The 27,395-nt window shown below is 38.3% G+C and overlaps 1 protein-coding gene across 1 annotated transcript in view; it reads left to right on the top strand.

Moving 5' to 3' along the window:
• MYO3A (myosin IIIA) overlaps nt 1-27,395 on the top strand; it is a 410,482-nt gene that overhangs the window by 237,498 nt on the left and 145,589 nt on the right. The gene's annotated exons all lie outside the window — the stretch shown is intronic.

Genomic DNA, 27,395 nt, shown 5'->3' on the forward strand with positions numbered 1-27,395 from the left:
AGAGCAGAAATAAATGAGAAAACAGAAAAACTATAGAAACAATCAACAGGACAAGAAGCTGGTTCTTTGAAAGAATTAACAAAATCGACAGACCATTGGCAAACCTAACAAAACAAAAGAGGGAGAGGACACAAATAACACGCATTAGAAACCACATGGGTGATGTCACAACGGAACAAAAGAAATCAAAAGGATAATAACAGAATATTATGAAGAGTTGTACTCCAACAAATTTGAAAACTTGAAAGAGATGGATCCATTGTTAGATAAACACGACCTAACTAAACTTACACACAGTGAACTAGAAAACATGGACAGACCCATAACAAAAGAAGAAATTGATCAGGTCATCAAAAAACTCCCAACCAAAAAAAGTCCAGGCCCAGAAGGCTTCACTGTTGAGTTCTACCAAACATTCAGGGAAGAGCTGTCACCAATTCTACTCACATTATTCCAGAAGATAGAGGAGGATGGAAAACTTCCTAATACATTTTATGAAGCAAGCATAACCCTCATACCAAAACCAGAAAAGGACGGCACTAAGAAAGAAAATTATAGACCAATATCCCTCATGAACATAGATGCAAAATTTCTCAACAAAATCCTAGCCAACAGAATGCAGCAACACATTAAAAAGATAATAATACATCATGATCAAGTGGGATTCATATCAGGAATGCAAGGATGGTTCAACATTAGAAAAACAATCAACAATATCCACCATATAAATAAGAAAAAAGAAAAGAACCACATGATCCTATTGATTGATACATAAAAGGCATTTGACAAAATCCAACATCCATTCCTGATAAAAACACTCAGCAAGGTAGGAATTGAAGGGAAATTCCCCAACATAATTAAAAGCATATATACAAAACCAACAGCTTATATCACTCTCAATGCAGAGAAACTGAAAGCCTTCCCTCTGCGAACACAGGAACCAGACAAGGATGCCCTTTGTCACCACTCCTATTCAATACTGTGCTAAAAGTCTTAGCAAGAGCTAGTCCGTAAGACAGAGAAATTAAAGGCATCCAAATTGGCAAAGAGGAAGTAAAGCTCTCTCTATTTGCAGATGATATGATCCTATACGTAGAAAACTCCAAAGACTCTGTAAAAAAAAGCTAGTAGACCTCATAGGAAGATTCAGCAAAGTGGCAGGATATAAGATCGAGATATAAAAATCAGTTGGATTCCTCTATACCAAAACGACAGCATTGAAAAGGACGTTAGGAAAGCAATACCATTTGCAATAGCCACCCAAAGGATGAAATATCTAGGAATAAATGTAACCAGAGAAACAAAGGACTTATACAAAGAAAGCTATAAAACACTACTAAAGAAGCCAAAAGAGACTTACAAAAATGGAAGAATGTACCATGCTCCTGGATAGGAAGACTTAACATTGTGAAAATGGCAATACTGCCCAAAGCAATTTACACATATAATGTAATCCCAATCACAGAGTAGACAAGTATGCGCAACTTGGACATTGGCTACCCAAAATGGGCAGGCTTCAAAGGCAAGAAGTGACTGGCTCACAAGCTTTTAAGAGGGAATCTAGATCCAGAGGGCGTGGAGGACGGTAGAATCTCCACTGAGTAGTATCCAATCTGTCTAGACGGGGCTGATGAAAGGAAATGCAGATAAGCCTCTTGTGATACAATAGTGAATAATTGTTATCAGGACTGATTGTGAGGGTTGGAATTGTAAAGATAGATGTTTTGTAGCAAGGAGGGGAGTGATTAACTATGCAGTCTAGGAGATGAGGTCCTGGGACAATCATGGGAGAGAAGCAGAGAATGGGACCCTACCTGGAGAAGCAGTGACTACAGAGATGGAGGCAGAGACGATGACATGGAGAGATGAAGCGGCTGCGGACTTTAGATCCAGAGAGGGAATGGGCTGTGTGCTGACGACTGGGGAGCAGGCTTGCAGGATATACCCTGTAGTTGGTTGATGATACATGGAGGGGATTATAATCATGGCAATGAAACGATATATGATAGGATGAATGTAAAACTAATGTTCTCCATGTAAACTATCACATAATTCACAATGAAACATTAAAACAAAGCTAGCATGGACTTGGTCTAACTTGGTACATGGTATTACATGTCATCCATTGATAATACTGCACACATCTCCAAAACTTATCAAGCCTGAATCCTTTCAGACAAAGAAGATGCTTTTGAAAAATGTGAATAAGTAAATTGTCCTTTTTTTTCTGTAGACAATGTAGTTGAAATTCTGTTTGGTATATAAACATCTGCCTGGGATGCATTAGATTTCATCATTTTAGTAGCTAAGCAACAGCATACAGTGATAATGGACTTGATGCAAAAAGGCCAGGAAATGATCATTTTATCAGGGTACAGCATGTAATTTATTATTCTACTTCAAAAAATCTTTAGAGAAAAATCACCAATCTACTTGAATTACATTGGCAGAATTAAGATAATTTAAAGTGTTTTACTAAATCTACGGCAAATAGTCACAATTGATGTTATTCACTATGTAAGTTTTCTCTTTCATATAATGCTAAGTGGTTTTTTTGTGTTTGCTGAATAGAACTGAAGTTTTCAGTTAACTTTGAGATATATTAGAAATACATTAACTTGTTTTGAATTGAAATATTTAGACTTACCTCCTTTACTTTCCCCTCAATCAGGGCTGAGGAACCTTTTTTCTGCCAAAGTTTATAACATCAAAGGCCATACAAAATTATAAACTGAAAAATTAGTCTACTATATTTGGTTAAACATTCAGTTAACTCACACCTAATGTGATGGCTGGAACTGTGGTTGCCTTGGCAGGGTTAGACCAAATGATTTTGCTGGCCTTAGATGGCCTGTGGACCAGAGGTTCCCGACCTCTGCCCTAACTGGTTCTCAACCCTGGATGCATAATAGAATCACATGGGCATCATTGCAAAAACATACTTCTCAAGCACTGTCCCAGACCAGGATCTTGTGAGGTGGGACCCAGGCATCAATATTTGTTAAAGGTTCCCCAGGATATTCCAATGTGCAGCCAAGGTGAAGAACTACAGCCCTAAATTCAAACTATTATAATTTTTATAAATGAGAAACAACTGTTAAATGAAATAATTCGCTGAAGTCATCATCACACTCTTTTTTTTTTTGGTCAAATGTAATCACAGTTTGGACTTAACTGAGAGCTCCTTAGTTTAAGGAAGCCACTACTGCTTATCATTAGGATCCTTGGGGATTCAGTGGTTAAAACTCTCAGCACCTAACAAGAAGGTCAGCAGTTCAAACCCACCAGCAACTCCATTTGGGCGAGAGTGGCAGTCTGCTTTCATGAAGGTGTACAGCCTTGGCAACCCTGTTGGGCAATTCTACTCTGCCCTGTAGGGTACTGTAAGTTGGAATCAACTCTATGGCAGTAAGTTTGGGCTTATCAGTAAGAGATAATGTTCTCAAGTTCATGGAACATGTAAATGATTCTTTCCTAATCTGAGCGAGATACAAACACTGATTTTTTTTGAAGGTCTTACAAACTTGGAACATCCATAATGGTTTGGTGAAAGTGTTTCCTTCTTAAACTCTTTCAAGATCAAATTATTTTCAACTTTGAATTGCTTTTGAAACAATATGTTCTCAGTAAGGAAAGATATTTTGAGAGCCATGAAAAAAAAGTCTGTGTTTTTCCTGAGGTAATATGGATTTTGATTCATTTGTTGTTGTTGTTGTTGTTAAGTGCCTTCATAGTGACCCTATAGTACCGAGGGCTGTAAATCCTTGTGGGGAGCAGAAAGCATCATATTTCTCTGATAGAACAGCTCATGGGTTTGAACCGCTGACCTTGTGGTTTGCAGTTAGTGCTTATCCTATGGAATTGGTGATGGTGGTTGGTGGTTATGTGCCATGGTGTTGTCAGTTCCAACTCATAGTGACCCTGTACACGGTTTCTGAGGTTGTAAATCTTGACGGGAGCAAAAAGCCTCATCTTTTTTCCACGAAACAGCTGGTAGTTTCGAACTGCTGACCTTGCAGTTTGCAGCCCAATTCATAACCACTACGCTAGCAGAGCTCCTTATCCTATGGAATTAGGTGACATATATGCCCCATCAGGTCTCTGTGGTCCTGAGGTTTAGGGTCAGCAAAAAGGAGGAAGACCCTCGATGAGATGTACTGCACTGTGGCTGGGACAATGGGCTCCAACAGTAACAATTGTCAGGATGACACAGGACCAGGCAATGTTTCATTCTATTGTAGATGAGGTTGCTAGGAGATGAAACTCATTCAATGACAGCTAACAATTGCCCAAATTCCGTGTGGTGGTTGTAATATACAATGGGAGACTCCAGCAAAGTTGGTTACTAAAGTAATCATTGAATATAATTTTCTCACTACCTTTCATTATAAAAATGCCCCCAAATAAATTATTTCAGTAAAATAATTTTAGTGAAAGAGTTTATGGTGGTAACCCTATGTATAGTTTTCTTAATGGATAGTTTTATGTTCCTTGGAATGGTTAACTCCAACTAACCATTTTTATTGCTTTTCAAACATTTTCCAAAATCTGGGGCCCCTGTTTATCCACTCAATAGCAGCAGTGCCTCCTTTCTCTTTATCACCTACCTTTTTATGGACATCAACTATATACCTTAGAATCTCTTAACATCCAGCCTAGATTATCCAGAATTTGTACCCCTTCCCTTTCCTTACTTCTTAGATATTTGCAATGTCTAAGCATACTAGCCTATAATAGCATGATTTTTGTATTGTGTATACTTTATTTTTCTTACAAGTTTCTGGGATTTGATGTTTCAGATTATTTGTGGCATCAATACTTTCAGAGCGTTGCTTTTGTTGTTAAGTGCCGTCAAGTCAGTTCCAACTCATAGCGACCCTGTATTGGGTTTCTAAGGAGGGCTAGTGAGCTTGAAGCATTAACTTTGTGGTTCAAACTAACTTTGTTGTCCAGCACATTAACCCACAGTGCCACACTAGGACTCCCATATAACACTTTAAGAACAATTTTACATGCATTGAACTTAATGACATTTAAAGGAACAATGTGTACCTGAAAACAGCAGTTTGAAAATTGAATTGTAATACATTACAATTCACCCCTACAAATGAAAGATTTTCAATTAAGGTAGTATAGTTGTAATTACCTTAAAACTTCAGACTCAACTAAACTCTTCTATATCAATTGCAGTTGGAAAAGTGTATCCTTTTTTTGTAATTTTCATCAATTCACAAATGTGCTATTCACATTTCAGCCTTGCCTACTACATTTGTGTATCACTGTTGCGACAGACACCATCAAGGTCCGTAGATTCCACAAGGATTTTTATTAGCCCCTCACAGGGTCCCAAACAAATTATCCCATTTCTTCTTTCATTGGCCAAAGTTTTGGTTTTGTTTGTTTTCTGTGGTTTTTGTTTGTTTATTTGATTTTGATTTATGTATGAAACAGAATTTAACATTAATCACACTACGATAGAATTTCAATGTTCACTTGAATCACAGATGTTTAGAAAAGAACGCACCGTACCACGGGCCCTCTGAGGTTATTCTCCTGGCTAGTAATGGTTGCTGCTGCTGTTGTTAAATGCTGTTGAGTCAGTTCCAACTCACAGCATCTCAGTAGAGGGTGTCCAAGGAAAAGCTGGTGGGTTTGAAAGGCCAACCTTGTGGTTAGTAGACCAGTGTTTATCCTACAGTTCCACACAAGATATCTGCTGATACTGGTTGTAGTGGGGTTTCATGTTTGTATTTTTTACAAATTTTGCAGTATGGTTTAATCATTGTGCTATGTTTTTGTTGTTGTTATTGTTAGGTACCATCAAGTCATTTCTGCCTCATGGGACCCTATGCAAAGCAGAACAAAAACACTGCCCAATCAATCCTGCCCCAACTTCACAACCATTGTTTAGCTTGAGCCTATTGCTGCTGTCACTGTGCCAATCCATTTCATTGGGGTCTTCCTCTTTTTCACTGCCCCTCCACTTTACCAAGCATCACGTCCTTCTCCAGGAATTGTTTCCCCCTGAGAACACATCTGAAGTATGAGAGACAGTCTTATCATCCTAGCTTCTAAGGAGCATTCTGACTGTGCTTCTTCCAACACAGATTTGTGTGATCTTTCAGCAGTCCACTAATTCATCTCCAACACCATAACTCGATTGCATCAATTCTTCTACAGTCTTCCTTATTCATTGTCAAACTACATACATATGTTGTTGGTGTTACCTGCCGTGGAGTCAATCCCAACCCCTAGAAACCCTGTATACGGTTTCCGAGGAGCGGCTGGTGAGCTTGAACTGCCGACCTTGCAGTTCAAATGGCTTTGCAGTCTGGCGCATTAACCCACAGCCCCACACCAGGACTCCCGAGGCTATTGAAAATACCATGACTTTGGTCAGCTGCACTTTAGTCCTCAAACTGACATCTTTGCTCTTTAACACTTTAGGTAAATCTTATGCAGTAGATTTACCTAATGCAATCTGTTGTTCGGTTTCTTGACTGCTACTTTCATTGAGTGTTCATGGGTGAACCAAGCAAAATGAAGTTTTTGACAACAATGTTTTTTTCCAATTATCATGATGCTAGTTATTGGTCCAGTATTGAGGATTTTTGGTTTTTTTACATCGAGGTGCAACCCATACTAAAAGCTGTGGTCTTTGATCTTCATCAGCAAGTATTTTAAGTATTTCACTTTCACCAAGCAAGGGTGTATCATCTGTATATTGTAGATTGTTAATGAGTCTTCCTCCAATCCTGATGCCACATTCTTGTTCCTATAATCCATCTTCTCAGATTATTTGCTCAGCAGACAGGTTGAATAAGTATGGTGAAAGAATACAACCCTGGCGCACAAATTTCCTGATTTTAAACCTTTCATTTGTCCCCTTATTTTGTTTAAACAACTGCCTCTTAGTCTGTGTATTGGTTCGTCTTGACCACAATTAAATGTTCTGGAAAACCCATTCTTTGCAGTGTTATCCACAGCTTGTTATGAACCACATAGTAGACAGCCTTTGCACAGACAATGAAGTACAGGTAAACATCTTTTTGGTATTCTCTGCTTTCAGTCAAGATCCATCGACATTAGCAGCAGTATCCCTCACTCCACGTCCTCATCTGAATCTGGCTGAAACCTCTGGCAGTTCCCTGTCAATGTACTGTTGCAGCCATTTTAAATTCTTTTTAGCAAATGTTACTTGCATATGATATTAATTTGATTTCTGCATTTTATTGGGTCACCTTTCTTTGGCATGAGCACAAATATGAATCTCTTCCAATCAGTTGGTCAGGTAGCTGTCTTTCGTATTTCTTGGCACAAATGAATAAGTGCCTCCAATGCTGCATCAGTTTGTTGAAAGATTTCAATTTGTAATCCATCAATTCCTATAGTCTTGTTCTTTGCCACTGTGTTCAGCGCACAATGGACCTTGATCATATGCTACCTCTTGAAATGGTTTAACATCATCCATTTATTTTGATACAGTGACTCTGTGTATTCCTTCCATCTTCTTTTGATGCTTTCAGTATTTTGCCCAAAGAATCCTTCAGTATTTAATGTTGAGGCTTGAATTTTTTCTCAGTTCTTTCAGCTTGAGAAATGCTGAGAATGTTCTTCCCTTTTGGTTTTGTAACTCCAGGTCTTTACACATTTCTTCTATTGACTATGTCTTCTAGAACTGCCCTTTGAAGTTCTCTATTCAGCTCTTTTACCTCATTTCTTCCATTTGGTTTTGTATCTCTATGCTAGGGAGCAAGTTTCAGAGTTTCTTTGACATCCAGTTTTTGGCTTCTCCTTTCTTGTCTTCTTAATGACCTTTTGCTTTCTTCCTGTATGATGTACTTGATGTCATCCCACAGCTCTTCTGGTCTTTGGTCATTAGTGTCTAGTGCATCAATTCTGAGATGATCTCTGAATTTATGTGTTCAAGGTCATATTTTGGCTGTCATGCATTTGCTTTAATTTTCTTCTGCTTCAGCCTAAACTTGCATGTGAGCAATTGATGGTCTGTTCCACAGTCTGCTCCAGCTTTGTTTTGACTGATGATATGGAGCTTTTCCACCATTTCTTTCCACAGATGCAGTCAATTTGATTTCTGTGTATTCCATTTGGTAAGGTCCATGTATTTAGCCATTTTTTAAATGTTGTTATAAAAGGATGTTTGCAGTAAACAAGTCATTGGTCTTGGAAAATTCTGTCGTGTGAAATCCAGCATCATTTCCATCACCAAGACCATATTTTCTAACTACTGATATTTCCTCTGTGTTTCTAACCTTTGCATTCCAATCACCAGTAATTATCAATAAATTTTGATTACGTGTTTGGTCAATTTCAATCAGAAGAAATTAGTAGAATTCTTCCATTTCATTATCACTTGAATAATAGTGGCATTAGCTGGCTTCCTTTTTGGCCTTTGGATATTATCCTATCACTGACAGCATTATACTTCAAGACAGATCTTGAAATGTTCCTCTTTTTTTGGTGGATTGAGTGAAAGTTTTCAGGGCAGATCATCAGTTTTGCATTCAACAAATCATACACTTGTTTCATTACAATGATTATAATCCCCTACATATACCATCAGTTAGCAGTATTTGTCTCTATCCACTTGAGCTTTAAAAAAAAAAAAAACAAACACTGAGGCATATATAATAATTTACACCTCCAAAGGGTACATTCTGCAAGTTTGCCTCCTGGCCACCAGCTCTTAGTCCCATCTCTTCCCATGAATCTAGAGTCCTCAGCCACACCCCCTCTCCATGCCCCATCTCTGGCTTCACTGCTTCTCTGGGTAGGGTCCCGCTCTCCGCTCTTCTCTCTTGATGGTCCCAGGGACTTCTGCTCCAAGACTACAAAGTTAATCATTCCCCTCCTTGCTACAAAATGTCTACCTTTACATTTCCAACCCTCACAATCAGTCCTGATAACAATTATTCACTGTTGTATCATAAGAAACCTATCTGCATCTCCTATCATCAGCCCTACCCAGACAGATTGGATACTACTCAGTGGAGATTCTACCTTCCTCCACACCGTCTGGATCTAGGTTCCCTCTTAAAAGCTTGTAAGCCAGTCACTTCCTGCCTTTGTATCCCCCCTCACCCCCATTTTGGGTAGCCAATGTCCAAGTTGCCCATCCTTGTCTACTCAGTGTATGGAGGGGGAGGGAATGATCCTCGCTGTGAAGATTTGTTCCCTCTTTTGAGCTACTGCATCCATAGGTGTAGGTCAAGTTCATCAAATTGTATCAGATTACTCTTTTTCTTCTTCTTTCTGCTTCTAGTTGAGCTCTGATCATCCAGTCATTGAAGCCAGGTCAAGTGGGTATTATCTGCAAGTGTGGGTGTTCATGTGCATATGCCCTCTCTTCTTATCAGCTGGACGCTTTACTCTCCACTCTAGTCCTCTGTGGCTATGTCCCTGACTCTGGGCCCAAGAGTCCCCAGGTCTTGCCACACTGCTGGCCAACCAGGTCTCCACCCAGGTTCACAGGGAAGTGTTCCTTTTGATGATGAATGCAACACCACTCCTCTTCAATGTGTCGTTCCTGGCATAGTAAACCATATGATTGTCAGATTCAAAATGGCCAATACTTGTCCAATTTAGCTCATTAATGCCTAGAATATCCATCTTTATGTGTTCCATTTCATTTTCCATAGTGTCTAATTTTTCTAGAGTCATACTTTGTGCATTCCCTGTTACAGTTATTAATGGATATTTGTGTCTACTTCTTCACATTTTGAGTTGTGCCCCATCATCAAATGAAAGTCCTGAAAGCTTTACTCTACTTTGAGGAGGCATCTCTTCCCAGTTATGTTTTGAGTGCCTTCCAACCTGAGGGGCTCTTCTTTCAGCACTTTATCTGACAATATTCTGGTGCTATATTGTTTATTCATAAGGTTTTCAGTGACTAAATATTCGGAAGTATTTTATCACTCCTTCTCCTAGTTTGTCTTTGTCTGGAAGCTCATCTGAAACCTGTCCATCATGGGTGAACCTGCTGGTATTTAAAATTCTGGTGGCATAGCTTTCAGAATTACAGCAACTCACAAGCCACCACGGTATGACAAACTGACAGACGAGTAGTGGTTTATTGTGCTTTATTAACTACGCAAAGGCTTTCAATTGTGTGGATCATGACAAGCTATGGACAACATTGCGAAGTATGAGTATTCTGGAACACTTAATTGTGCTCATAATGAATCTGTACCTGGACCAAGAAGTAGTCCACCTCTCCTTCTTCCCGGCCTGTCTTAGTGTGGGAGCTCAGGTAAAGCTTTCAGGACTTTCATTTGATGATGGGGCACAACTGTCCACCATGGGTGGCTCTGCTGGCATCTAAAATAGCAGTGGCATAACTTCCAGCACCGCAGCAACTTACAAGTCACCACACTATGGCAAACTCACAGACAGGTGGTGGCATTATGTATATAAAACACACAAAAGAAATGAATTCTGCTTCCTAGAAGTTTATATTTCAAATCAAGGAATCTGTGCACCAAGCAGAGATTAGTTACCCCTGGTTGTATGTTGGAGTTCTGAGTGGTGTCAATTGCTAAGCACTTATCTACAAACTGAGAGATGGATGGTTAGAACTCACCCAGAGGCAACTCAGAAGAAAGACCTGATGAACGACTTTTGAGAAATTAGTCATTGAAACTGTATGGAGCACAGTTCTGCTTTGACACACATGGAGTCAAAATGAGTTGAAATTGATTTGACAGCAGTGAGCTTCGATTTGGTGGGTAGCATACATTGGTTTTGGAAACATATGTTACTGTAGTATTCAGAAAATACATATGATGCTACAAAACATCATTTGCCTCAGAATCCTGAGATTCACCCTGTTTCTTTATATGCCTATCTATTAACTATACTGAAGCTCTTTTTTTAAGCATACATATTACCTATAATATAATATTTTGTTGTGGTAAAATATATAACAAAAAATAGTTTCCATCTTAAGTGTATAATTCAGTGACATTAATTGGATTCACCATGTTTTACAGTTATGACCTCTATCCATTTCCAAAAGTTTTCATCATTCCAAACAGAGACCCCTTAAGCAATATGAAATTATGTTTCTTTTTTTAAATTTATTATGGTTTCAGTGATTTAGTTCATTTTTCATGTGAGCTAACTATGTTTGTTTCTATAAAAGGATGAGCTTTAACACAGATCATTTGTATATGCACCCTTGAGTTTACAACAGAAAGTCAGCAGTCATTTTATAAGGAAGAAACTACATCACCTAATAGAAACAATCATGCCAATGACTGCTCTGGCTTCTCTAGCAGAAAGGAATGTGGATGGGTTTCATTTCCAGCTGTTCACATCCTAAAGTCTAAAGCTTTGGAGATTTTTTTAATGTGAGCTCCAAAACATAATTTGTAGCAATTACAAAGAATAAAAGTGCTTTCAATTATATTACATCTACGTTGTCAACATTTCCTTTACATTATGAAGTAAAAAGACTACATTATCTGATACCCCCCCCAAAAAAAAAGAAAGTTTGAGTAATTCAAAATAAACCCCTTATGCACTGCTTCAAGTTGTTTAGCTCACAAAGTATGTATTTTAATTTTATATCCAACCTTCTTCCATGTAAATAAGTCATATGGGCACATTGGTAGTAATGTTTATGTTGTGTTAGCTCCCAACTGATAAAGGTCACTGTGGGCATGGAGGAAGGGTTTTGTTTTGTTTTGTTTTAAGCATTAAAATATATTAAGAAACCCTTTGAGACAATAAATTTTCCTTTTTAAATAGTTGGTCAAATTTTGGCTGACTACTTGAGATCCCCTATAGATACTCCTTAAACTTTTCACACAGTGAACGAGTATAGGAGTTGATACTAGAATCGTCATCGAGTATGTGAGGAGAGTTTCACAGCTGACCCTAACTGTGGACAGGTCATTCTCTCCCTCTGTCATGAAGGCTCTCAGCTTTCATGTTACCTCACCCCTCACTCAGTACCCAATGCAGACATCATCTGTTTCTCCATTGATGAAGCTGTGTCTGCTGCACCTTTATGCATTGTGTGGACTCGTGGTACTTCTATTAATAATTAAGTTTCAAGAATAACTTCGAATGAAATTTAAGATTAGGGGTGTAGAGCCATAAAGGAGTCCTGGTATGGCGCTGTAGGATAAATGCAAGGTCAGTGGTTCACACTCACCAGCCGCTCCTGGGAAACCCATACAGGGTCACTGTGAGTCAAGACCAACTCAGCAGCACTTCACTAAAGTACATAGGGTTGCTATGAGTTGGTACCAACTAGATGGCACCTAACAACAACAACAACAACAATGTAAGGTTAGAACATACTGAAGTTAAGCATACTGACAAACTGAAATTAAATTCTGTGGTAAGACTCCAAACACAACAATAAAGAAAAAAACGGAGATGAACTCTTTCATCTTACATGATTCCTTGTGTATAGAAAACATTTCTGAACTCCTAACCCATATGCCTCCTTATTCTAAGCAGATACCAAACCAAACCCAAACCTGATGCTGTGGAATTGATTCGAACTCGTGGCAACCCCATGTGTTACAGAGTAGAACTGGTAGAACTGAGCACCGTATGACTTTCTTGACTGTTATCTTTATGTAAGAAGATTGCCACGCCTTTCTTCCACGCTGTCTCTGGGTGACTTTAAACCACCAACCTTTGAGTTAGTAGTGAAATACAAACTCTTTGTGACACCCAGGATCTACCTAAATTTATAAAAGTATGTCTTTTAAAGTGCCTTTGAGAATAGATATTATATGTAAAATATTACAAGATTAGAGTTTTCATCTTTAACATCCGTAATATACCTCCTTTTCTGATTAAGGAAGTTTCTCAAGGGAACATTGGTCTAAGACTATTTATCCAAACTAAAATAAAATTGATGTAAAAATAAAACATGGATATTGCATTAGGAGTTACCCAAAATAGTTTCTCATTAGGTTACTTGTCAAATTCTGAATTAATGGCGTGTGTCATCTCGAGTTAATAATGGCTAATTCCCTGTGGCTTGCCATTAACATTAACATAAAAACCAACAGAATCATCAGTATTCACTTTGAATTGAAAATACAGAAAGAAATACGATTTCAAATCACAAATTTGAAATTAGATTTTCTTATTGAATTTTTCATGGCTACTACCAACACTTTGCTTTCTCCCTTTATTTTTAATTATGTAAATATTTCATTAAAACATTTAAACTAAAAATAGAAACAATATGTCTATATAGAGATGAAGAATGATAAAGTAGATGTTGTAAAATGTTAGCAACATTTGGTAATTTAGGTAAATGATATTCAAGGTTAAGGATATATTGAGTAAAGGATATACAGTTTTGTACTATTCTTGCAACTCTTAAGTTTGTAATTTTTTCAGGATAAGAAGTGGCAAAAAAAAAAAAGTTTCTGTTTCATGATAAGTGTTGTTAAGTGCCATCAAGTCGGTTCCAATTCATAACAACCCTGTATGCGGTTTCCGAGGAACAGCTGGTGGAGTTGAACTGCTAATCTTGTGGTTCACAGTCCAGTGCTGATCCTACAGCGCCACATCATTTCTTCTTGAGTAGAAATAGCAACTTTTAGTAAATGCTAGATTTTCAGTCTTTTTTAAAATCCTTTTTCTTGCAGCCAAGAGAACTTTTGTCAATGGTTAGAACTTTTCAGTGGCTTCTTTCCATAGTGGACAGTGTTTTCATAAATATGCACATTTATTGGAGTAGTTGCTGAGTAAAAATTACTTTTTTTTCTTTTTTTACTAAAAGACTTTCAAGGAATACATGGGTTTGTGTAGCTTCTTTTCTCTTGCAAACCTTCTGTCCACAGTATTCACTATATCAATTCATTAATTTTTACAGTGTATCCAGGCAATTGACATTTTGAAATGCTAGAACTAGAGGAAAGCTAAAAAGGTCATCTGCATTTCACAAATACAAGTGACTTCCAGTGAGTTACCTAAGGTTACACAACTAGAAACAGACCAAAATCTTCTGCTATCTATCCAGTGTTCTTATTATGAACATATGAATAAGGAAAGTTGGAGCCTGGCAAAGTAATTTTCCATACAGAAGAAAAGGATGCTCCTATCTATTTAAAAAGAAAGAAAGAAAAGTCTATATTTTCACATTGAAAATCCTGAGACTCGACAGAGGCAAGAACGATGGAAACTGGAGAAAACAGGTGTCATTGATGAACGTAACAGTGGTAATAATTTGAGATTCAGATTACTTCAGGAAAAAGTGGACCAGGGACTCCTTTAATAGAAAGACTATAGAACTGAAATATGGCAGTTTGTAGTATAATCGTGCTTCTTTGCCAGTACCACAGTCTGAATGCATTAATTCTCCTTTTTTAATTTTCCAGCTTCTGCGTGTGTATGAAGTAATTGAAAAACTATGACTTGGCTCAGAGTCACCTTAGTCTCATAAAAGTAGTATCTTTGCTTTATTTAAACTTTTTTTTTTGTGTGTGTGTGTGTGTGTATGAAATTTTAATTTTGCATAGAATCATGATGTAAAATACATTTCTTTCTGGCAGTAGGCATAATCTTTGCAGAAGCTTGGGGATGGGAAGATCTTGCTGTATTGTTGGTGTTAGGTGCCCTAGAGTCAATTACAACTTATAGTAACCCTTATGCAGAACAAATCACTGCTTGGTCCTGTGCCATCCTTACAATCGTTGTTAAACTTGAGTCCACTGCTGCTGTCACTGTGCCAGTTCATCTCGTTGAGGGGTGGGGCCTTCCTCTTTTTTACTGACCTTCCACTGGTGTCCTTCTCCAGGGACTGGTCCCTTCTAATAACTTGTCCGAAATATGAGAAATGAAGTCTCACTCAGCATGCAAGTTTCTAAGGAACATTCTGACTGTACTTCTTCCAACATGGATTTATTTGTTCTTCTGGCAGTCCATGGTACTTTTAATATTCTTCTCCAACACTATAACTCAAATGCATCAACTCTTCTATGGTCTTCCTTATTCATTGTCCAACTTTCACAGGCAAATGAGGCTAGTGAAAATACCGTGGCTTGGGTCAGAGGTATCTTAGTCCTCAAATGGACATCTTTGCTCTTGAACACTTTGAAGAGGTCTTGTGCAGCAGATTTGCCTAATACAATATGTCATTTGATTTCTCGACTGCTGCTTCCATATGTTTTGATAGTGAATGCAAGCAAAATGAAGTCTTTGACAACTTCAATCTTTTCTCCATTTAAAATGATGGTAATTATTAGTCCAGTTATGAGGATTTTGTCTTCTTTATCTTGAGGTGCAAACCATATAGAAGGTTGTGGTCACTGATCTTCATCCATAAATATTTCAAGTCATCAGTAATTGCTTCAAGTCATCTTCATTTTCAATAAGCAAGGTTATGCTATCTGCATGTCGTAAGTTGTTAATGAGTCTTCCTCTAATCCTGATGCTGCAATCTTCACATAGTCCACCTTCTCAGATTATTTGTTCAGCATACAGATCGAATAAGATGAGACGATACAACTCTGCTGTACAACTTTCCCAATTTAAAGCCATGCAATATCTCATTATCCTGTACAAACAACTGCCTCTTGATCCCTGTACATACAGGTTGTACATGGGCACTAGTAGGTGTTCTGGAATACCTGTTCCTTGTAATGTTAAGTAAAATTTGTTATGATCCACACAGTCAAGTGCCTTCTCATAGCCAACAAAATACAGCTATCTTTCTGTTATTCTCTGCTTCCAACCAAGATCCTACTGACACCAGTAGTGATAGCCCTTATTCTATGTCCTCTTGTGCATCTGACTTGAATTTCTGTCGTTTCCTGTCAGTCTATGCCAGAATTTTTTTAAGTATCTTCAGCAAAATTTTGCTAGGATATTAATGATATTATTCAATACTTCCCACATTTGGTTGGATCACCGTTTTTATGGATTTCTTCCAGTTGATTGACCAGGTAACAGTCTTCCAAATTTTTTCACATGACAAATAAATGCTGAAGTTCATCTATTGGTTGGTTAAGTGCCATCGAATTGGTTATGACTCATAGTAATCCTGTGTAGGGTTTCTGAGGAGCGACTGGTGAGTTTGAACTGCTGACTTTGTGGTTCAAACCAACCTTGTGGTCCAGTGCTTATCTGACCACAGCACACCAGGACCCCATATAAGTTCATCTGTTGCTGTTGTTAAGTACCGTCCAGTCGTTTCTGACTCATAGCAACCCTGTATAGGGTTTCCAAGGAGCATCTGGTGAGCTTGAACTGCCGGCCTTGCAGCTCAAACCAACCTTGCAGCCCAATGCATTAACCCTCAGCACCACAATAGGTTCATCTATACCAGCTGTTAAAATCTTTCCAAATTCCATTAGCAGCATTTGGCTTAATTCCACAAATGTAAGTTGAGTACAAAAAGTTTAAGTGTACACTATCGTTGCCTATCTTCCCCTTTAATAAACAAAATGTCATATGAGTCACAGCCCTCTTTTGAACCCTTAATGATTTCAGAAGAATCTTTTTGAAATTTCATACTTTCATGAGCTTGCCAGAAGCAGGGTTCAGAAGCTGCCTGTTCTTTACGAGACAATGCAGTCTGTCTGCTTTGGGAGTGTTTAATCAGTGCTGTCTAGGAAGATACAAGGGAATGAAAGCCAATTAAATGCAGGTTGTTGGCCTTGCATGTATTCACTTCAATTCAACCTATTAAAAATAAAATCATTGTTGATTCTTAAAGAGTTAGATGGTGCTTGTTTTTATGTTGTTTGGTACTGTCTGGTTGACCTTGACTCATAGTGATCCTATGAAGCAGAATAGAATTGCCCCATAAGGTTTCCTAGGAAATAATCTATTCAAGAACAGATCTTTTTCCCATGGACCTACTGAGTGCATTCAAACTGCATCTAAATGCTTAATGGTTGAAATTTGTTAAGGCTCCTAGCTAGTGCATTGCTGTCATTAGGTGCCATCAAGTAGGTACCAACTCATAGCAACCCTGTGCACAATAGAACGAAACACTACCCAGTCCTGGACCAACCTCACAATTGTTGCCACACTTGAGCCCATTGATTCCGCCGCTTTGACAATCCATCTCGCTAGGGTCTTCCTCTTTTTCTCTGACCCTACACCTTACCAAACATAGTGCATAGTGCATAGAAGGGCAATAAATGCTCATTTTTGTGTGCTGGCATTATTTGTGAACTAGAACCATAAGTTCTTATGATTATTCTATATCTAGATCCTAATAGAGCTTCAGCTAAGCAAACCGAACTATAGAACTGTTTCAACATTACTCTAGCCCTCCTTCCCAACCAATACTACCTCATGTAGGCATTCCGATTATGTTACATTATTAGAAAATCGCTCCATTGCAATGTGCTAGAATTCTGTTAAAAAGTCTGATTGTAAGGAGTACTGAAGAAAATTAAAGCATTTCCTGATACTAAGAGTGTGCTATGGGAATAATATTATAATTATGTTGGCATACAGAAAATGTACAGTGTTGGGCATTTATCTTTCTCCAAAAATAGCATTGCTAATATTCTTTCCAGGTGAGATAACTCTTTACATGCCCCAAAGAGACTACATGAGAGACTAGGAGCCATGTGAGCAAGCTGACAAGGAATGTTCTCCATCCACTGGTGGTGGTGGTGGTGTTAAGTTTCATTGAGTCTGTTCCAACTCATAGCGATCCTGTATAGAGTTTCTGAGGACTAGTTGGTGGGTTTGAACCATTGATCTTGCAATTAACAGTCGAGTGCTTATCCTACAGCACCATACCAGGACGCCATCTATTGTGAGTGGTGTAAAAATCACAACTGCTATTATGAATGCTCCTGCCAGGTTAATCCTGCCAGGTTAATTCAATGAGATCAACACTACAGAAAGATAATTGCTCAGAAAAACTTATTCCAAAGCTATCTTCTTGATAGAACACTTAAGGACAGAAGTCCTATAACCAGAAGGACATGTAGCTGTAAATGACAAGGAAGCCAAGGAACAAAAATCAAACTGACATCAAGGATGTTTTAAAGATAATCCCTGAGCTTTTCCTTCCATTTGACATTATGTCTCATCTGTCTGATCTATAGCTTCACAAATCTTCAGCAACACTACAGTAACTGCTGGTGTAATGGTGTCTCTGAATCCAAGAGAAAGTTAAACTATGTATTTATTATGTCTCAGAATAATAATACTCATAATAGCTGGCATGCATTAAGGTAGAAGATGTGATAAGCATACATTCCCTTTATTTACCCCTAAAATTAACTTCTTGGGTAGTTTTAGATCTGTTCAAACAAATGCTACAGTGTCTATCTATCAAAATATCAGGAAAAAACTTCAAGCATAATAGTTTTTGCTGTGAGGATGAAGCAAGTTCAGAGCACTGTATGCCGTGCTGATCATGGTGCATATTGTTGCAAGCTTTAAAAAAAGCCAATCTAGTTGTGTGTATCAAGAACTTACAGAGTTCACACCATTTGTTCAGTTCATCTTTCCTAAAGATACGATGCAAAAGACAGAAAAGCTTGATGCACAAGATGTATATCAGAACACTATTTAAAATAGATAAAGATGTAATATATGGTGTTGTGTGTTTGAAAACTTCGGACCTTAGTCTCATGGGACAACTCAATCAACTGGCTTAACAGTTCACAAAAATCATGCAACCTAGAAGTGAGTAGCATCTGGCATGTTGAAAGCAATCTTAGCACATCTGTGGATCTCTACTTTCCAGAAGCAAAACAGTAGGAACGTAGCCAAAAGCTACGAGAAGAAGCAGATCTACATGAGCCATAACTTTGTCTCCCCTGAGACCAGAAGAATTAGATTCATACTTAAGTTTCTCTGGATACAGAGATGAATAATACGAATTCCCTACTTATTTCTAATGGGAGAGAGGAAGAGATAATGAGCAAATAAAATTGTTAGAACTACTATGAAATTTTTTTAAATCTGACAGAGGTATTCAAGAATGACTAGTGAAGGAGTAGGGATTTTTGAAAAGCCTCTCTGAGAAGAAGATACTGGAACAGAGATCTGGATGATGAGAATCAAACCTTCATTTTGTTATTAATCTGTGCTAAGTAATATGAATTTAAATTTGCACCTCCCTAAGAAACCTCTTCATCACTTTGTCAATTTATCCTACTGTGATGGTTTGTGTGTTGTTGTGATGTTGGTAGCTATAGCACTAGTATTTCAAATACCAGCAGGGTCACCCATAGTGGACAGGTTTCAGTGGGCCTTCTAGATTAAGATAGACTAAGAAAAATTGCCTGGTGATCAACTCCTTAGAAAAAGATTGGCCAATGAAAATGAAAACCTTATGGATAGCCACTGACAATTGTCTGATATAGTGCTGGAAGCTGAGCTCCTCAGGTTGAAAGGCACTGAAAATATGACTGGGATAAATAAAGCCTCCTCACAGCTTTCAAGCTCTTTATTTACTTATGTAGCACCACATAAAATGAAAAGAAATAGCTGCAAACATCCGTTAGAAATCAAAACGTGGAATGTACAAAGTCTGAATCAAGGAAAATTGGAATTTATAAAAAAAATGAGATGGAGTGTATAAAGTTTAGAATCCTAGTCATTACTGAGCTAAAATGGACTGGTATTGACCATTTTGAATTAGGTATGAATTTTGAATACAGTTTACTGTTCTGGGAATGGCAAGTTCAAGAGACATGCCTTCACATTCATTGTCAAAAAGGATGTTTCAAGTTCTGAAGTACAAAGATGTCAGTCAGTGATAGGATAATATCCATATGCCTACAAGGAAGACCAGTTAATAATTTTTCTTGTCAAATTTATATACCAATCACTAATGCCAACAATTAAGAAATAATTGAGGATTTTTATCAACTTCTGCAGCCTGAAATTGATCAAACATTCAATCAAGAAGCATTGATAATTAACGGTGATTGGAATGTAAACGTTGGGAACAAAGAAGAAGGATCTTAGTTGAAAAATGTGGCCTTGGTGATATAAAACCATGCCAGACATGACTTGATAGAATTTTGTAGGCCCAATGATTTAGTCATCAGTAATAGCTTTTGGCAGCAATACGAACAATGACTATACACATGAACTTCAATAGGTGGAGTCCACAGGAATCAAATCAACTACATCTATAGGAAGAGATAATAGAGCAGCTCAATCTCAGTCTGAACAAGGCCAACTACAGAACACACCATCAATGCAGTCCAAGTTGAAGGTGAAGGAAATTAAAACAAGCCTGTGAGAGCCCAAGTATGTCGTGGAGTATATCGCATCTTATTTTAGAGATCATTTCAAGAATAGATTTGATGCATTGAAAACTAATGACCAAAAACCATGTAAGTTGTGGGGTGACATCAAAGACACCATACATGAAGAAAGCAAAATGTCATTTAAAAAGACAGGAAAGGAAGAAGGGACAGAAAAATGAATGCCATAAGAGACTCTGAAATTTGCTCTTGAGCATAGAGTACCTAAAGCAAGTAGAAGACATGATGAACTAAAGAAGTTGGTAGAATTCTTCTACTTCATCCTCACTGATTTTAGTGGTTGGTGCGTAAATTTGAATAATAGTGGTATTAACTAGGCTTCCCTGTAGGCACATTGATATATCTTATCACAGACAGCATTGTACCTCATGACTGATCTGGATATGTTCTTTTTGACAATGAATCCAACACCATTCCTCTTCAGTTTGTCATTCCCGGCATAGTAAACTATGTGGTTGTCAGATTCAAAATGACCAATACCAGTCCATTTCAGCTCACTAATGCCTAAGATATTGATGTTTATGGGTTCCATTTCATTTTTGACAACTTCCAATTTTCCCAGATTTATACTTTGTACATTCCATGGTCCGATTTTCAATGTATGTTTACAGCTGTTTCTCTTCATTTTAAGTTGTTGCCCATCAGCAAATGCAGGTTCTGTGTGCTTTTCTCCCCCGAGCTTAACTGTATTCATGTCATTATGGGCAACCCTACTTTGAGGAGGCAGCTCTTTCCCAGTCGCATTTTGAGTGCCTTCCGACCTGAGGGGCTCATTTTACAGCACTATGTCTGGCAGTGTTTCTCTGCTGTTCATAAGATTTTCTGTGACTAAAGATTTGGAATTAGTTTGTCACTTCATCTTCCTAGTCTGTCTTCATCTGGAAGCTCATCTGAAACCTGTCCACCATGGGTGACCCTGCTGGTATTTAAAGTACCTGTGGTATAGCTTTCAGAATTGCAGCAACTCACAAGCCACCACAGTACGACAAACTGACAGACAAACTGACAGACGAGTGGTGGGGTCTCCTGTGTAGAAGGTGAGAATTTTGCCATTCTGTCAATACCCTCAGAATGCTCCTTATAGCCATATTGACTTTCTCCTGGGCTGACACTTACATCTACATCATTAAGCATGTTGTTTAGACCATAACTATGGAAATGCATCTTCTGTGGACGTCATTCTCATTATGTCCTTTCACAAAGACCCCTGCGGGTACTGTAGACTAAACATAAACTGCTAACTGCCAAGTTGATAGTTCAAACTCACCACCCATTCTGAGGGAGATAGATGAGGCTTTCTGATCCCATAAAGTTTTACAGCCTCAGAAACCACACACAGGGTGGCTGTGAGGCGGAACCAACTCCATAGCAGTGGGTTTGGTGAGATGTCCTTTCACAAGTTATTTGAAGAAAAATGAAAAATGTGAGTACTTGACTCAAGTATGGGGTTTCCACAAATCCAAGTGTTCTGATTTTCCTTAACTCCTTGTTGTTGTTAAGTGTAGTTGAGTCAGTTCTAACCCATAGCAACCCTGTATCAGGTTTCCAACGAGCATCTGGTGAGCTCGAACCGCCAACCTTGCAGTTCAAATGGCTTTGCAGTCTGGTGCATTAACCCACAGTGCCATACCAGGACTCCCTTAACTCCTTAGTGTGTATTTTAAATGATTATCCATCCACTTGTTTTCCAACGGGAGCTCAGGCCATCTGATCATGGTAGGGATTATATATGCTAAGCAACTCAATTCTATGGTAGTCTGTAACTGTTTCCTGGTGCCTTAATTTTTTTTTTTTTTTTTAATGTACAGGACAGTAGTAAAAGGCTTTCTGAACAGTCAAATGAACTTTGCTTCTTCACATCTGCCTAAAAACAGCTGAGTATTTTGAGATCATAAATCCTATAAAAATACATAATGTATTGTTTTAGGCATGATCACTTCACCATAAGTGCTTTATAAGTCCTGAGAAGTAGCATTAGTTTTCCTCATTGGTTTTCTATGAGCTTATAATAACAGCAAGCATCTTGAAAGGGAGCCCATTGTTTTTCAAATTACTCATCTCTGCCGTATATATCCTGCCACAAAAACATTTCAGTGGATTCTGACACAGGCAAATAGAAATGACAGATGCTTCCATTTAGACCTCAACCTCATGTGCTTTCTATAGCAAACATACAAAACCTCTTTTGAACTTTGCAGTTGCCATTTAAGCTATAATATGCTGTCAGCATAATGTGTCTAACAGTAAGATCATTCTAGGACTGCACATTTCTCCCAAGGTTACCTTCAAATGAGAGAGAAAGCTGTGAAATTTCAAAACTTTACTTCCATATCTCTGCACTGGTTATACACAGAATGTATTTATTAGATTTTATTTTTTTGTTTCGTAAACATTATTGTTAAGTGACATCAAGTTGGTTCTGACCTATAACAACCCTGTATAGAGTTTCTGAGAAGTGACTGGTGAGTTTGAACTGCTGACCTTTGGCTCAAACCGACTTTGCAGAGCAACACATTAACCCCAGAGCCACACCAGGACTCCAAATATTATCCGTACTTGTATATTTGGAGTCCTGGTATGGTACTATAGGATAAGCACTAGATTTCTATCCATAAAGTCAGCAGGTCAAACCCACCAACTGCTCCTCAGAAACCCAATATAGGGGCACTATGAGTTGGAACCGATTAAACAGCACTTAAAAACAGCAACATATTTATATATTATATAATATGACTATATTATATTTTATACTTTTAATATGTGAGGGTAAATCAAAGGGTACTACTTTGAGAGTTCTACTTTATGCACAGGTTTATTTTTAAAAAGAGGGAAAAAAAAAGTGTTTAAACATGTCTCTGTGATGGGTGGATGTTTGTAGACAAGTTCTCTCCGAAATATATTTGACTTAGTCTCTGTAGGATGCCTTCAAAAAACAGAGGGAGACTTTTTGTGCTCTGGAAAAAACAATTTTGAGATCAAAGCTAATATCAAATTTTTAACAAAACCCAAGCTGACTTTTTCTCAAATCACTGAAATTTTATAACGAGGGGGGAATATTGCCCCACATAAAACAACAGTTTGTTAGATGGATCAAGCATTTTAAGGACAATTGGAAAGACCTCAAAGGTGAGTTTTAAGGCAGAGAGGTCAGCTTAGAAAGTTAGTGTGAATATATTTTAGGATTCCAGACAGGTAATCCTGATAGATTTTCTCAAAGGTCACAGATTGATCTCAGGGACTTATTAGAAAAACATTTTAAGAAAACGGAAACTACAATGGTGAGAAAAAGACCAGGAAAATTACACCAAGGAATTTTTTCTCTATCACAACAATGCACCTACCTGCTCATTCTTCAAGGGTAGAAATAGCTGTCCTATAAGAATTTCTTAAAAAGCTATACCTCATCCACTCTACAGTCCCAAGTGGTATCTTTTGGTTCCCCAAACTCAAAGAACATTTAAAATGAACATGATTTGAGTTTCTCGAGGATGCCAAAAGTGCTATTTTGATATGGTCAGTAGAAATATGTATATATGAAGATAAGTCAAAAAGCATCGCAAAAATTAAACAAAAATATCAAAATGTGAAACTTCTGTTTCTGAACATATCCTCAGCTTCAGTTTATACATTCGGAAGGTGGTGTTTCCATCTCTCCATAACCGTTCTCTGGAGTGACACTGTAGGATAACGCACTGAACCACAAGGTCTGCTTGAACTGTAATATCATTGGTTCAGACCCACCAGCCACTCCTCAAAAACCCTACATAGGGTCACTATGATTCAAAACAGACTCGACAGCATTTAGCAACAACAATGTGCTTTTCTATCTACACCATGGCAAAACAGCAATTTTGGCATCCTTGCGGGACTCAAATTGAGTTTCTTGAGTGATAGTTTACATGGGAGAACATCATTTTATACTCATCATCTCATTGCAATGATTACAGTAAAATTGAGTTCCTTTGTAATGCTTTTTTGAGTTTGGGGAACAAAACTTAAGTCTGAAGGAGCAAGATCAGGGATGTAAGATGGACAGAAAGGTTTCCCAAAGAAATTCTCCAACAACCCTTGCTACTATCAAAGAATGAACCAGATACATTGATGTCAAGGATACAGATTCCTCAGGCCACTTTCTTGGTCTTTTTTTCTCAAATGAAGTTTTCAGTTTTCTTAAAGCTTCTTCATAATAGGTCCCTATAGTCATCATATGTACTTTGAGGAACTCTATTAAGATTACCCCTTTGAAGTCCCTACAGAAACATCATCATAACCTTCTGAGTTGACCTCTCTGCTTTAAATTGAACTGGTCCAGCAGATGCCCCCATGAGCCACTGTTTTGATTAGATATTTTTTGAAGACAGCCTAATGAGATAAATGTATTGTTGAGAGAACTTGTCTGCAATCATCCACTGATTAAAGATGTTATGTTTGGAATAAACCTTTATATGTATGAATTAGAACCCTAGTTGTTGTTGTTGACTGCCATCAACAACAGTTCTGACTCATAGCAACCCTGTATAGGGTTTCTGATGAGTAGCTAGTGTATTTGAACCGCCAACCTTGTGGATAATCGTGCAGTGCTTATCCTAAAGCACCATACCAGCATTCCATATATATGGATATATATCATATATGGAGTTCTAGTATGACACTGGAAGATAAGCACTGGACTGCTAACCCCAAGGTTGATGATTCAAACCCACCAGCCGCTCCTTAGAAATCCTATAAAGGTCACTATGAGTTGGAACCAAGACAAAAGTACTTAAGAACAACAACAATACAATATATCCATATCTATGCACATGCTGACAATGTACTAAACAAAAGGAAATGATATATTGTAACATTTTTAGCCCATTTTTATTCCCTTGTCTCATTTCATATATGATTAAATAACAGTTCTGTTGTTCTGAAGCGTTATCATTAGTCTGTTTGCTAAGAACATTTGTCCAGTCAAACTCACCTGTAAACTAGAGGTGGGCTTTCTTTTCAAAGTAAGAACAAAGTTAATGAGAACAATAATAAAAAGTAGAAATGAAGAATGTGTAGATATACAAATATATGTGTTGCCATTGAGTGAATTCTGACACACATAGTGTGACAGACTCCCAAGTGTGTCATAGTAGAACTGTGCTCACAGAGTTTTTAATGGCTAATCTGTCCTCTAAGGCATTTGTAGATGCATTTGAATCGTTCACCTTTCTGTTAGCAGCTGAATATTTAATCATTTGCACCACTCAGGGGCTACTTACCCATTTGCTGAGAAAATGGGTATCCCTACACACAAGTATTGCTACAAAGCACTGCTCAGCAGTCATGTATGACCTCCTTTGCAGACTGAGGCTTTTGGGTGGAAGAAGCAATGTAAAGACAAAGTCTTAGAAGTAAAACTGTGTCCGAAGTCGTCTTATCTCTTTCATGAAAGAAATTGTCAACACCAATATGGTGCTGGTATAAAAATGATGTTTGGACAGTATCTGACGGTCTCTAATTTCACAAGGTGGAAGGAGGATCAGAATCAAGAACTCAAGGCTGATTTCTATGAGTTGGAGGTCAGACATGTCTCCACCGTCCAATTTTTGTCTCAGCTTTGATACCAGTTGTCCCTCCACTAGAGTCCTGGTGTGGTGCTGTGGGCTAATGCGTCAGACTGCAAAGTCATTTGAACTGCAAGTTCGGTGGTTCAAGCTTATCAGCTGCTCCTTGGAAACCCTATACAGGGTCGCTATGGGTCGGAATCAATGCAATGGCACTTAACAACAACAGGTTACAATACAGGACCAGAAACCACTCAGGTTACAATTTTTCAATCAGGATAACCTTTTCTCAGCTATGCCAGAGCTACCCCTCTCTCTGGCCCTCAGCCTTTTATTCCATGACTTTGAAGCCTTTTCTCTGAGCAGGCAGGTATTACAAAGCTCTTTTAGCTTTGTAAGTGTCCAGAGGCGTCCCACTCTGACAGCAAGCCTTCTGCCCAAAGGCACTCAGCTCTCTTGCTCTGTGGGCCAAGAATCCCACCACTGTATCTCATGCCAGTCTCTTGGTTCTGCTGTCTCTTTTGCCTCTGTTGTCACCATTTCTCTGTAGTTACTTCCCACCATCTCTCACCATTTCCAGTGTCACAGCTCTCTGTCTCCTGGACCAAGAAGGTTCTCAACGCAGGAAACCCAGGCCTAAAGGATACACTCCATGCCTGGCTGTTTTTTCTTGGTTGTCGAGATTCCCCCTTCTCTGCCTGTGAGATACTTCATTTTAAGCCTAACAGGATGGGAGCATTGACAAATCACCTACTAGGGTTCCATACATATTGTTTATATTATTAGGAAGATATCCGATGCCCTGGGTGAGCTACATGTCCTTCACATGTACATAGACCTGTCCAGTCGTTTTGTGGGAGTTACAAAGACTAGAAGAGCTGTAATAAGCAAATTATTGTGGTGCTATGGGTTAAGGAGCTGAACTGCAAACTCACGTCAAACCGTAAGGTTGGTGGTTCAAACTCACCAGCTGGTCCTTGGAAACTGTAAACAGGGTTGCCATGTGTCGGAACTGATTGGACAGCATTTATCAACACTGTATCACTGCTGGGCACCATGACCTACAGTAATTGTTACACATTATTTTAATTTATATGTCTTTCATTATTATGATATGTTGTTGATAAGTGCTATTCAGTCAGTTTTGACTCATAGGGACCCCATATAGGGTTTCCAAGAAGTGGCTAGTGGATTTGAACCACCAACTTTGTGGTTAGCAGTCCAGTCCTGATCCTACAGCACTACACCAGGCAAATGATTATTATATACCAGATGTTTTCACTTTGTGAGGTAGGGATTGTTACTCAATTCAGTAGAGAAAATGGAAGCGTGCAAACTAAGAAAATTCCAAAAGACTATATGGCTTCTTTACTGGCAAAGCCCAAATTTGAATTCATGTGTCCTGGCACTAAATCTGTTGGTCATTCCTGTGTCCACCCAACTGACCATGTAAATGTCACCATGACTGAAAAGTAACATAAGAGTTCTTGAGAGACCAGGACATTTTTCAGTTGGGAAAGTGTAATCCTAAAATATACCAAGTAATATTATATAAATTCTAGAGCAAAGTTTGAGGACTAAGGTATATCTGACCCAAGCCATGGTATTTGCA

The sequence above is a fragment of the Chrysochloris asiatica genome, unplaced genomic scaffold, assembly GCF_000296735.1.
Source record: "Chrysochloris asiatica unplaced genomic scaffold, ChrAsi1.0 scaffold00172, whole genome shotgun sequence".
NCBI classification, from domain to species: Eukaryota; Metazoa; Chordata; class Mammalia; order Afrosoricida; family Chrysochloridae; genus Chrysochloris; species Chrysochloris asiatica.